Genomic DNA, 10,508 nt, shown 5'->3' on the forward strand with positions numbered 1-10,508 from the left:
GGCAGCCAAACTTCAAAATTCTTGCCACTCAAACTCTAGATGGTTACTATTTACTAAAATGTAAACAATAAAAAGACTTTTCTCAATCTTGTCCTCCAGAAAGAAAAGCCATAAAGTTCAAACACTAACCAAAAAAAGGATAGGGAGAAACATTTATATATTGGTGTTCCTTTTATTAGTGTCTTCACATACAACACTCCTCAATTTTAAACAGCACTTTCTTTCAGAAGACAAAACCAAGACAAAATGGTAGAAATCAAAGAGTTAAAAACTTTGATTTAAAGGGCATAACCTTTTAAAAAATGAGCTATCGATGGATCACTTATGAGAAGAAATTCCCTGGCACTAGGATAAATAGAGGTTGAAAACCATCTTTCCAGGTGCTATAAAAGAGAATCCTCTCATGGTACAAGAGTCCTTCTAATTCTAGAGGTCTAGGATTATTTTTATTGTTATTGTTACCTTTCCCGTTCTGGAAAATCTTCAAGACTCTGTCTTGTAAATGTCACCAACCCAGTAAGTTCTACAGAAGCAATAAAAGAAAAACATACCCAAAACAAGTTTCACTTTTGAAAACAGTATACACACACAGACACACACGCATACACTCGGTAAAAGAATAGGTCTAGCATTGACTATAAAACTAACCAGGAAATACAAAGCCTAGCATTGAAAAATAACAGAATATTGATTGAAAATATTATCCTTACAGTAGAAACTCCTATAAAATAATCAGACTTCACTAAACGAAACTATACAAATAACAGCACAACAGTAGGATTTGATTGCTGGTACTTTTTGGTAAAAGTTTTGAAGCTGAATACACCTTTTTAAAAAAAAAAAGCATTAAAAAAAGGATGTATAACTGGTACAGTTTATGCAGTAAAGACAAAATTGAATTCAAATTTGTAGACTCCTTTACAAAGAAAGGACTTAACCCTACGTTCAAAGACTGGTGAATAAATACACATTTATGTACTGTATAAAGAGAAATGCCACAGATTTAAAAAGAAAATCATTTGCACATCCTCTGGAGTTAGTACAGCTAAGTCTCGGGCTTAGATAGTGGGCAATCACTCTACTTGTTAGTAGCAGTCTTAGCCAGAGCAGAAATTACTGGTTCTAAGAATTTACAGAACAAAGATGACATATTCTTCAAGGAGCAATAAATTTGGGAGGAACAAAATGGAGTACTATTAACGTAGTCAATAATTTTAAGAGGCTGAGATCCTTTTCTAGTCAGATTTATTTATTTATTTTTTAAAGCTAGTAGCAAAAGAAACAAATAAATCAGCTGGCCAGAAGTAATTTGTCTGATTCAAATCAAAGAACAAACTAAAAAGGCCATGCCATTTCTGTTTTCTTGAATAGAAAAAAAACTCTTAACGAAAGAAAGAGATGTCAGGAGCTATTACTGATGACAGTGTATAACCCAGTGAAAACCTGGCCATCATTTCATTCCTACACACAATTCCACATTTCCTTGTTCTCAGTCAGAAGCAGGAACCACTCAAAAACCATATGGAGCAGTTGCAGAAGAAAACGAAATTTTTTGTTAACATGGGTCTTACATTCTTTAGATATCTAACTTTAAGATAAATGGATAACATATTTAAAACTCACAAGTAAGTGGTCAAACAGCTCAAACACTAGAGAAGCAAGTCCATGAATATAATAGAAAACATCTCTCTTATCATTCGGTAATGTAGCAGAGAAGTAAAAACATCAAATGTCCTTCATATATACTAAAAGATGCTAAGAGTAATTCATAAACACTGCTGGCAAAGCAAGAAAAGGCAGAAGAACATGGTTTCTTAGATTAACAAAAAATGCCTTGAGAGCATGTCTGTTAGCTTTCTTTCGTAACAAGGCAACTTTTATCTCAGAATAGGATACTTTAATTAATCAAATACTTCCCATAATAAAATCACAATATATACTACATACACATCATGGATACTTTATCTAAAACTATATAGAAAGTAATTTAATTTGGAAGGCTTTTTAAAATATTTCAGTCTCAAGATCTTCATCAAATATAAAATACACGTTTAACAACACTGAAAAGTTGGTCCTGATGGAATTCTATTTTATCAATTCTAAAAGGCATGTTTTTTCACATATTACATTTCTGAAACTGGAATACATCTTTTATAATGGAAGTATCTTACCATAGGTCTAAACTAGAGGTGAATTTTCCCAGGGAAGATGTTAATCTGCTTCTGCTGTTGTCTGGGAACACTATCAGCCCGACACCATCTGAATTAATCCTTTGTGGCAGGCCTTTGTGGACCACACTGGTGGTAAGGCTGCACACCCAAAGCTTAGGGCTTGTGGTTCAAATTCTCAGAGAAATGTTTTTTTTCCTTTCTCTATTTAGTGTCAAGGTTGAGACCTGCATGTTTCTTTATGGTCCCTTTTCTGGATGGTCAAGTTAATTTCTCATTTATCCCTAGGTGTACCAGCCTTATGGATTAGGTCTCCTACTAAACTCCCTGTCCTGAGTGTTTTTTCCTTCTTAGAGGTATAGAATGTAATAGCACTTTTTAAAAATTATCTATGACATGTTAGATTCGAATGAAATATGGTACCTTAAATAAGCTTCTCAAGTCTATTGAGTAGGCTGCAGAACTTCGACACAACGACTCGTTATACTGCAACCTCTTTTATTCTCTTTAGTATTTCCTCTTTAAACCGTTAGCTTTATGTACTGAAGACCAAGAGCAATGTTGTACTGCATTTCTACAAAGAACTTAATTAACATGTACAGTGAAAAAGTCAGAAAGTAAAATGTCTAGTTATATTTCTTCAAATTCCCAATACTTATAATGGCATATACATTTCTAGTTGAGAAAACAAACTTTTAGCTTTTTCCTCAAAGTATCTGAAATCCTAAAATTTAGAAAGCCAAGTTAGTTTTCAGAGAAGACATACATGATTTGACTCCCAGGATAAAAAAGTAAACTCTGTACTAGTTATAATAATTCTACTTAAAATAGCAACTCAAAGTACTGTAAAAACAAAACAAAGAAGACCCATACTAATTCTAATTAGACCTAGAATAGCCAAAAAAAGTAGTCTTTTTTTTTTTTTTAGACAGAATCTTGCTCTGTCGCCCAGGCTAGAGTGCAGTGGCACAATCTCAGCTCACTGCAACCTCCACTTCCCGGGTTCAAGTGATTCTTGTGCCTCAACCTCCTGAGTAGCTGGGATTACAGGCTCCTGCCACCGCGCCTGGTTAATTTTTGTATTTTTTAGTGGAGACGGGGTTTCACCATCTTGACCAGGCTGGTCTGGAACTCCTGATCTCGTGATCCACCACGCCTGGCCTTACGTAGTCATCTTTTTAACAAGTCATTACAAATTCTAATTTGATTTTGTGTCTCATAGGTCCAAATGATTCTGCATTTTAGTATTTCATTCAGTACAGGACACAAAACTGAAATTCAATAAGCTATGAGATAAATCCATATCAAAGGAGCATATAATTTTCCCTTAAATATCAAAATCCTGATAATAGATTTCATTCTAAAAATTTAACAATGTCCAATAGCAATACATTCAAAGGAGAAGATGCCAAGTACACTGTAATGCAAGAGTAAAAGAAGGATATGAGAAAAATGACCTTAAAATTATTCAAAGACATGTTTTAAGACAATCCTACAACCCGGAACTGAAAAAAAGCCATTTCACTTGACCAGATTGACATTACCTACTTAGCACAAAGAAACTTTTGAGGTGTTCTGGTTTACATCCACTTGTAGGAGAAAGGCTACCCATTGATAATAGCTTACATTTATTAAGCATGTATCTTCTTGTTTAATATCTGTAACTACCCTGTAAGGTAATGGCCATTAGTATATTATTTCATAGGTGATAAAACTGAAGCTTAGAGGTGTCAAGAAACTTGACCATGATCATTCAGCTTCTGAGATAAGAGTGGCAATACCAATCTATTATCAGCTGGTCATTACCAGTATTTGTTGGACATTTACTATTACTGCCTCAGCTGCTATCAGGTTTTGGGAAAGCAAGAATGCTAAGGTTCAACAGAGGAAGATGGAGATAGAAAACTCAGTACAAAACAGAAAGCAATGCGTTAGTTGACTTATGCAAATAAACTAGTGAATCTTTCTTTAAATAAAGAGCATCCAAAATTTATTTCCTGGTCAATATACTTTCTCTGGTTTTTATTCATGAAAATCTTTTGATGTATACACTACAGATTTCAGAGAATATGGGTCTGATTTCAGAGTATGTAAACCCCGCCCCCTTACATTTATAGCACGCATTTATGCTTATACACAACGTTAAGCACAAAATCTAGGTTATCTTGTCAAATCACTACTGTTTCAATGTGGTTGGGACAGGAAGGTTTACGTTAAACACAAAATGTTCCTCACATGTCACTTGACTTGAACTATTCCCATCAGCAAGAAAAATTACAGTAAGAATGAAAGGAATTTACTTTTCTCTGTGACTGTTCTAAAGAAGCAGAAGAGCGTTTTAAGTTTCTCCAGTTTCCTTGATGAACATCCCTCAAACAACCTAAAAGAGTTGAAAAATAAAAGAGTGGAAGATGAGTTAAAACGCCTTAATGATTCACAAAACTACATCCATATTGCTACCAAGTAATAAAAAGAAATAATTGTTCCAGAAGACAATTCTGTAATGATAAGAACTAGAAAATTCGTTTAGATTCAAACGGCATCTGGAGAGAACTGAAACCAACTAGAACCAGACTTCTTCAAAGCTGTTCAAATCAGACAGCATTTGCTACCAACCATATTTCTCCAACCTATCTTCCACCACAGAAAAGGCACCATCTAGCCCTCCCAGTCAACTGAGGTCAGTCAGTGCACAGCTACTTACTCAATGGCTAATAACATTTATAATTCATAATGTTACTAAGTAGTTTGGTAAGTAACAAAAACAGTATCTGAAAAAAATCCTTATCTGAGTGTTTGTGAGGAAATGAGTGGAGGGGAATGGGGGAGGGGACACAAGCAGGTATAACAAGATATCAGGGCTCAACAATCCTTGTTATTTCAACAACTAGATTATTTTATGGACTGAATGTTTGTGCCCTCTCAAAATTTATGTTGAATCCTTAATCCCTAATGCAGCTAAATTTGGAGATAGGGCCTGTGAGGAGCTATTAACAGTTAAATGAAGTCTTAGGGGTGGGACTCTAATCTGATAGAACTGGTGTCACTTTAAGAAGAGAAGGTGAGACTACAGTACTCTCCCTCTGCCATGTGAGGACAAGATGCCAGCCAACCTATAAACCAGGAAGAAAGCCCTCATCAGGAACCGAAGCAGCAACACCCTGATATGCAGCTTCTAGCCTCCAAACCATGAGAAAATAAATTTCTGTTGTTTAAGCCACCCAGTTCTATGGTATTTCATTATGGCAGCCCAAGCTGACTAATAGAGATCCTTTGCATGGTAACCAAAACAGTGCCTACCCTGTGTCGTCTAGTTTTCAGCAACCCGGACTTGGATTACTTAATTCAGTTTTCTTTGAAATGATGTGGCACTGTTACTGGTAACATGTAATTCAGTTTATTCTGAGGAAAGAAAAGCAGGGCTTTAAAAGCATTATCACCCGAGTAAGTAGTTCACTAAAAGATTTCTAACACAAAAGCATGCTTTTGAGCATAAGATCTAGCTTTCCAAAGGCATTTAAAAATTAGAGACTCAGTGGCCATGAATGATGAGGTACTCTTCATCTACCTCTAGTCATGTGCTCTGACTTTAAAACCAGAGATCCTTCAAGTCCACGTTAGTAAGTGCTGAAATTGGTAATTATTTTTCATGATTACAAGAGTAAGCTTATGTAACTACGCTGAGAGGGAAAAGTTCATTCCACGAGAAAATCCTATTGAGCGACTGAAATAAATTAGGAAATGGAAAGGAAATGCAGATTTCAAATGGTTCCGTTTTCAGTGATCTGAAATCTGTATTCAGGGTCAATTCCTGGAAAAACAATTTATATGAATATTTATTTCATAAAAAGAATACTTACGTAGGCTAGTATTTTAACCAAATCTACAATCCGATCTCTTTTTAAAAAGTTTAAGACAGCCTGTGTGACAATTTTTATTTAAAAGAACCTCTTTCTAAAATATTTAATACACATACTCATTATCCAGTTGCCAGCTTAAACGGTACAGATTAAATAATAAAACGGACGTTTTATTGAGTGAATGGAGAGATCTAATCCATCTGGCAAGTCAGTTAGGAGAGCTTCTGCCATTTTTGTTGACGTGTAATAGTGTAATAAACTCACATATAATACTGTAAAGCTCTATAAAGAAATTTTAACCTAGCCTATTTGTTTAAAGGAGATGTTAACAATTCATGCTCCCTTGAACCACTTCATTTTTGCTTTTAGGACAGGAGTGTTCATTAACACACACCATCAATTACTAAACACAATCAATTACTAAAATAAATATTATCAAGCAGTAACCAAAAAATTCAACGTAAGGCTATCATACCCAAACTCAAATATCCAGAAGCCAATTTAATCCATGCCTCCTTGGCAAAAGTGTATGGATATTACCTTTTCCTTGTGATAGTAAAACTTACCATTTTCTTACCTCACCCAGTATCAGGTATTACGTTTCTACAAATAAAGCAGACAATGAACACACTGTGTAGAAATCTTGAGCTCTTAATTAAAAAGTACTCAGAGTTGTATCTAAATAATCGGCTACAATGATCTAAAACACAGTTATATCTGGATCATTTGCTACAATTATCTAAAACTACTTTATTTACATCTTAGTATTAATCACAGGACAAAAACGCTAGTATTTTCAGAACTACAGCCAGTGTTGATATCTGGCGCAGGCAACATGTCTTCAAAACCCCATGATACTATGGTGTTTGCTCCCAAGTAAACAGGAGGGAGATGCAGGCGCCCCTTTCAAAAGCAATAGCTTAGAGGAGAGAAGGAAAATGAAAGACACTGAGACAATTCATGTTAGCAAAAAGCGAACCCGCCACCCCAAAGAGCAGAAAACAAAACCTGAAAACTAAGATGTATAATATGTTATATATTATTCACAAAACTTATTTGCAATATTTTAAAATGAAAAGTTACAAAACCGTGTTTCTGAAAATGTTACAATAAAATTATGTGTGTGTAAAGTGTACATATTTTATGTGTACATATTTTATGTGTACATTTGTGTGTGTGTGAGAGGGGATTATGAATTAGGAAAAGTATGTACCAAAACATTAGTAGTAGTTATCCTCGGGTAATGAGATTATGAATGATTTTCACTTTCCTCTTTATACCTTAACATATCTCAAAATTTACAATCAGAGTTCATTATAAGCTACTGTATTTTTATTTATTTATTTATTTATTTATTTATGTTGTGAGATATGGTCTCACTCTGTCACCCAGGCTGGAGAGTGCAGTGGCACGATTTCAGCTCACGGCAACCTCGGCCTCCCAGGCTCAAGCAGTCCTCCCACCTAAGCCGCCTGAGTAGCTGAGACCAATCAAAGTTAAGTTTTCTTCGGTTTAAAGTAACTTGTTGTAATTATGTTGTTTAGTTTAGCCTCATGGTAACCAGAAAACAAAAATCAATAGACACCCTAAACATGAAAAGGAAGGAATTAAAACACACCACCAGAAAAAATTACTTCACTACAAATGCAGACAGGAGAAAAGGCAAGGAGGAAAGGAAAAAAAGGAAGAAATATAGAGATCAGAGAGAAAGGGAGAAAGAACAAAAGAAAAACTAGCAAAACAATCAAAAAAGAAGTAAAAAATGGCAGTAGTATGTTTTTACCTGTAATAATCCTGAATATACATGAATTAAGACAGAGTGGCTGAATGGATTAAAAGAAAAGACCCAATTATATACTGCCTACAAGGAACTCAGTTCACCTAAAAAGACATACACAGACAAAGTGAAGGGATGATAAAAGATATCCCATACAAATGGAAACAAAGAAAGCAGGAGTAGCTATACTTAGATAAAATAGGCTTTAAGTCAAAAAAAGAAAAAATAAAGATAATTATATAATGAGAAAAAAACAGTAGCCGTTAGGTGCATATGCAACCAACACTCAAACATCTAAATATAGATGCAAATATTAACAGGCTTTAAAGGACAGATGGACTGCAATACAATAATAGAGTACCTAAACACTCCACTGCAATCAACACCCCACTATCGTGAATGGACAGATCATCCAGACAACAAAACATCAGTTAAACTGTACTCTACACAGAATGGACCTAACAGACATTTACACAGCTTTTCACCCTGCAACTGCACAATGCTCATTCTACTGAGTGGCACATCGATTATTCTACAGGACAGACTGTGTTAGGCCAAAAAAGTCGCAACACTTTTTTTTTTTTTTTTTTTAAGTGGCGTCTTGCTCTGTCTCCCAGGCTGGAGTGCAACGGCGCTATCTCGGCTCACTGCAAGCTCCGCCTCCCGGGTTCACGCCATTCTCCTGCCTCAGCCTCCCAAGGAGCCCGCCACCACGCCCAGCTAATTTTTTGTATTTTTAGTAGCGACGGAGTTTCACCCTGTTAGCCAGGATGGTCTCGATCTCCTGACCTTGTGATCCGCCTGCCTCAGCCACCCAACACACTTTTAAAAACTGAATTCATATCAAGTGTCTTTTCTGACCACAGTCGAATAGTATTAGAAATAACAGATATAACTTCAAAAACTGTACAAATATATGGAAATTAAAATACACGCTCATGAACCGATAAATGAAATGAAAAACATACAAAAGAAATTAAATATTTATTGAAACAAATAAGAATAGAAACACAACATAACAAATCCTGTGGGATGCAGCAAAGGCAATTCTAAGAGGAAAAGTGCATAGCTATAAATGCCTAAATCAGAAAAGTAGGAAGATCTCAAATAGCCTGACAGTACACCTCTAGTAATAAGAAGAACAAGATCAAATGCTAGAATTAGCAGAAAAAATACCATAAAAATTAGATAAGAAATTTCAAAAATAAAAACAAAAAATACAGAAAGTCAATGAAACAAAGAGCTGGGGTGTTTTAGGAAAAAAAATCAAAATTGACAAGCTTTAACTAGATGAAGGATAAGAAAAAGAAAACAAAATCATAAAGACATTACTATTGATAACCCTGAAATACGAAGCATTTTAAGAGGCTACTAAAAACATCTATATACAAATTGAAAAATCTAGAAGTGAATAAATTTCTAGACACATAACAAATTCCCAAGATACAATGATAAAAAAAAACCTGAACAGACCAATAATGAGTAATGCAATTAAAGCAGTCATAAAAAGTCTCCTAGCAGACAAAAACACAAGAATCACGGTTTTCCTGCTGAATTACCAAACATTTTTAAAAGAGTTAGTATCAATTTTACTCAAAATATTCCCCATGAAATGAAGAGGAAGAAAGGCTTCAAAACTAGTTCTATGAGGACAGCATGACCCTGGTACAAAAACCAAACCAGAACACAAAAAGAAAACCACAGGCAAATATCCCTGATGAACAGAGGTGCAAGAAATCCTAAACAAAATACTTCAAAATTGCATTTGACAACAATAAAAAGATGATCGGCCATGACCAAGTGGATTTCATCCCAGGAATATGAGGATGATTCGATAAACACAATATGCGACATCACGTTCAGCAAATCAATAACAAAAACCATATAATCATTTCAGTAGATGCTGAGAAAAATAAAAATCAACATTCCTTCATGATAAAAACTCAACAACATGAGTACAGAAGGAACATAGCGCAATAAAGGCCATATATGACAAACCCACAGCTAACAATCAATAAGGAAAAGTTAAAAGTTCTTCCTCTAAGATCTGGAACAAGTGTGGCTACTTTTACACCACTTTCATTCATCACAGTACTGGAAGTCCTAGCTAGAGCAATTAGACAGGAAAATGCCGTAAAAGGCATCCAAATTGGAAAAAAAGAGTCAAATTGTCTGTTTCCAGGTAATATGAACATATATAGAGAAAACCCTAAAGATTCCACAAAAAACCTACTAGAAATAATAAATTTAGTCAAGTTCCAACATACAATATCAAAATATAAAAATCAATAGTACACCAATGCACCAATAGTGAAATACCTAAGAAAGACATCAAGAAACCTATTTCATTACAAAAAAAAATGGTATCTAGGAATAAACAACCAAAAAGGCAAGAGATCCCAAGATGAAAACTTCATAAAACATAGATGAAAAATATTAAAGCAGACACAAGTAAATGGAAAGATATCCCATGTCCATGCACTAGAAAAATGTTAAAATATATATATCACCCAATGTGATCTACAGAATCAGTGCAATCCATGTTCAATTACAAGACATTCTTCACTGAAATTGAAAAAGAATCTTAACATTCACATGGAAGTTCAAAATACCTCAGATAGACAAAAGAATCTGGAATAAAGAAAAGCGGGAGGCATCACACTACCTGATTTCAAAATATACTACAAATCTATAGTAAGCATG

Source organism: Pongo abelii, chromosome 12, assembly GCF_028885655.2.
Source record: "Pongo abelii isolate AG06213 chromosome 12, NHGRI_mPonAbe1-v2.0_pri, whole genome shotgun sequence".
Taxonomy (NCBI): Eukaryota; Metazoa; Chordata; class Mammalia; order Primates; family Hominidae; genus Pongo; species Pongo abelii.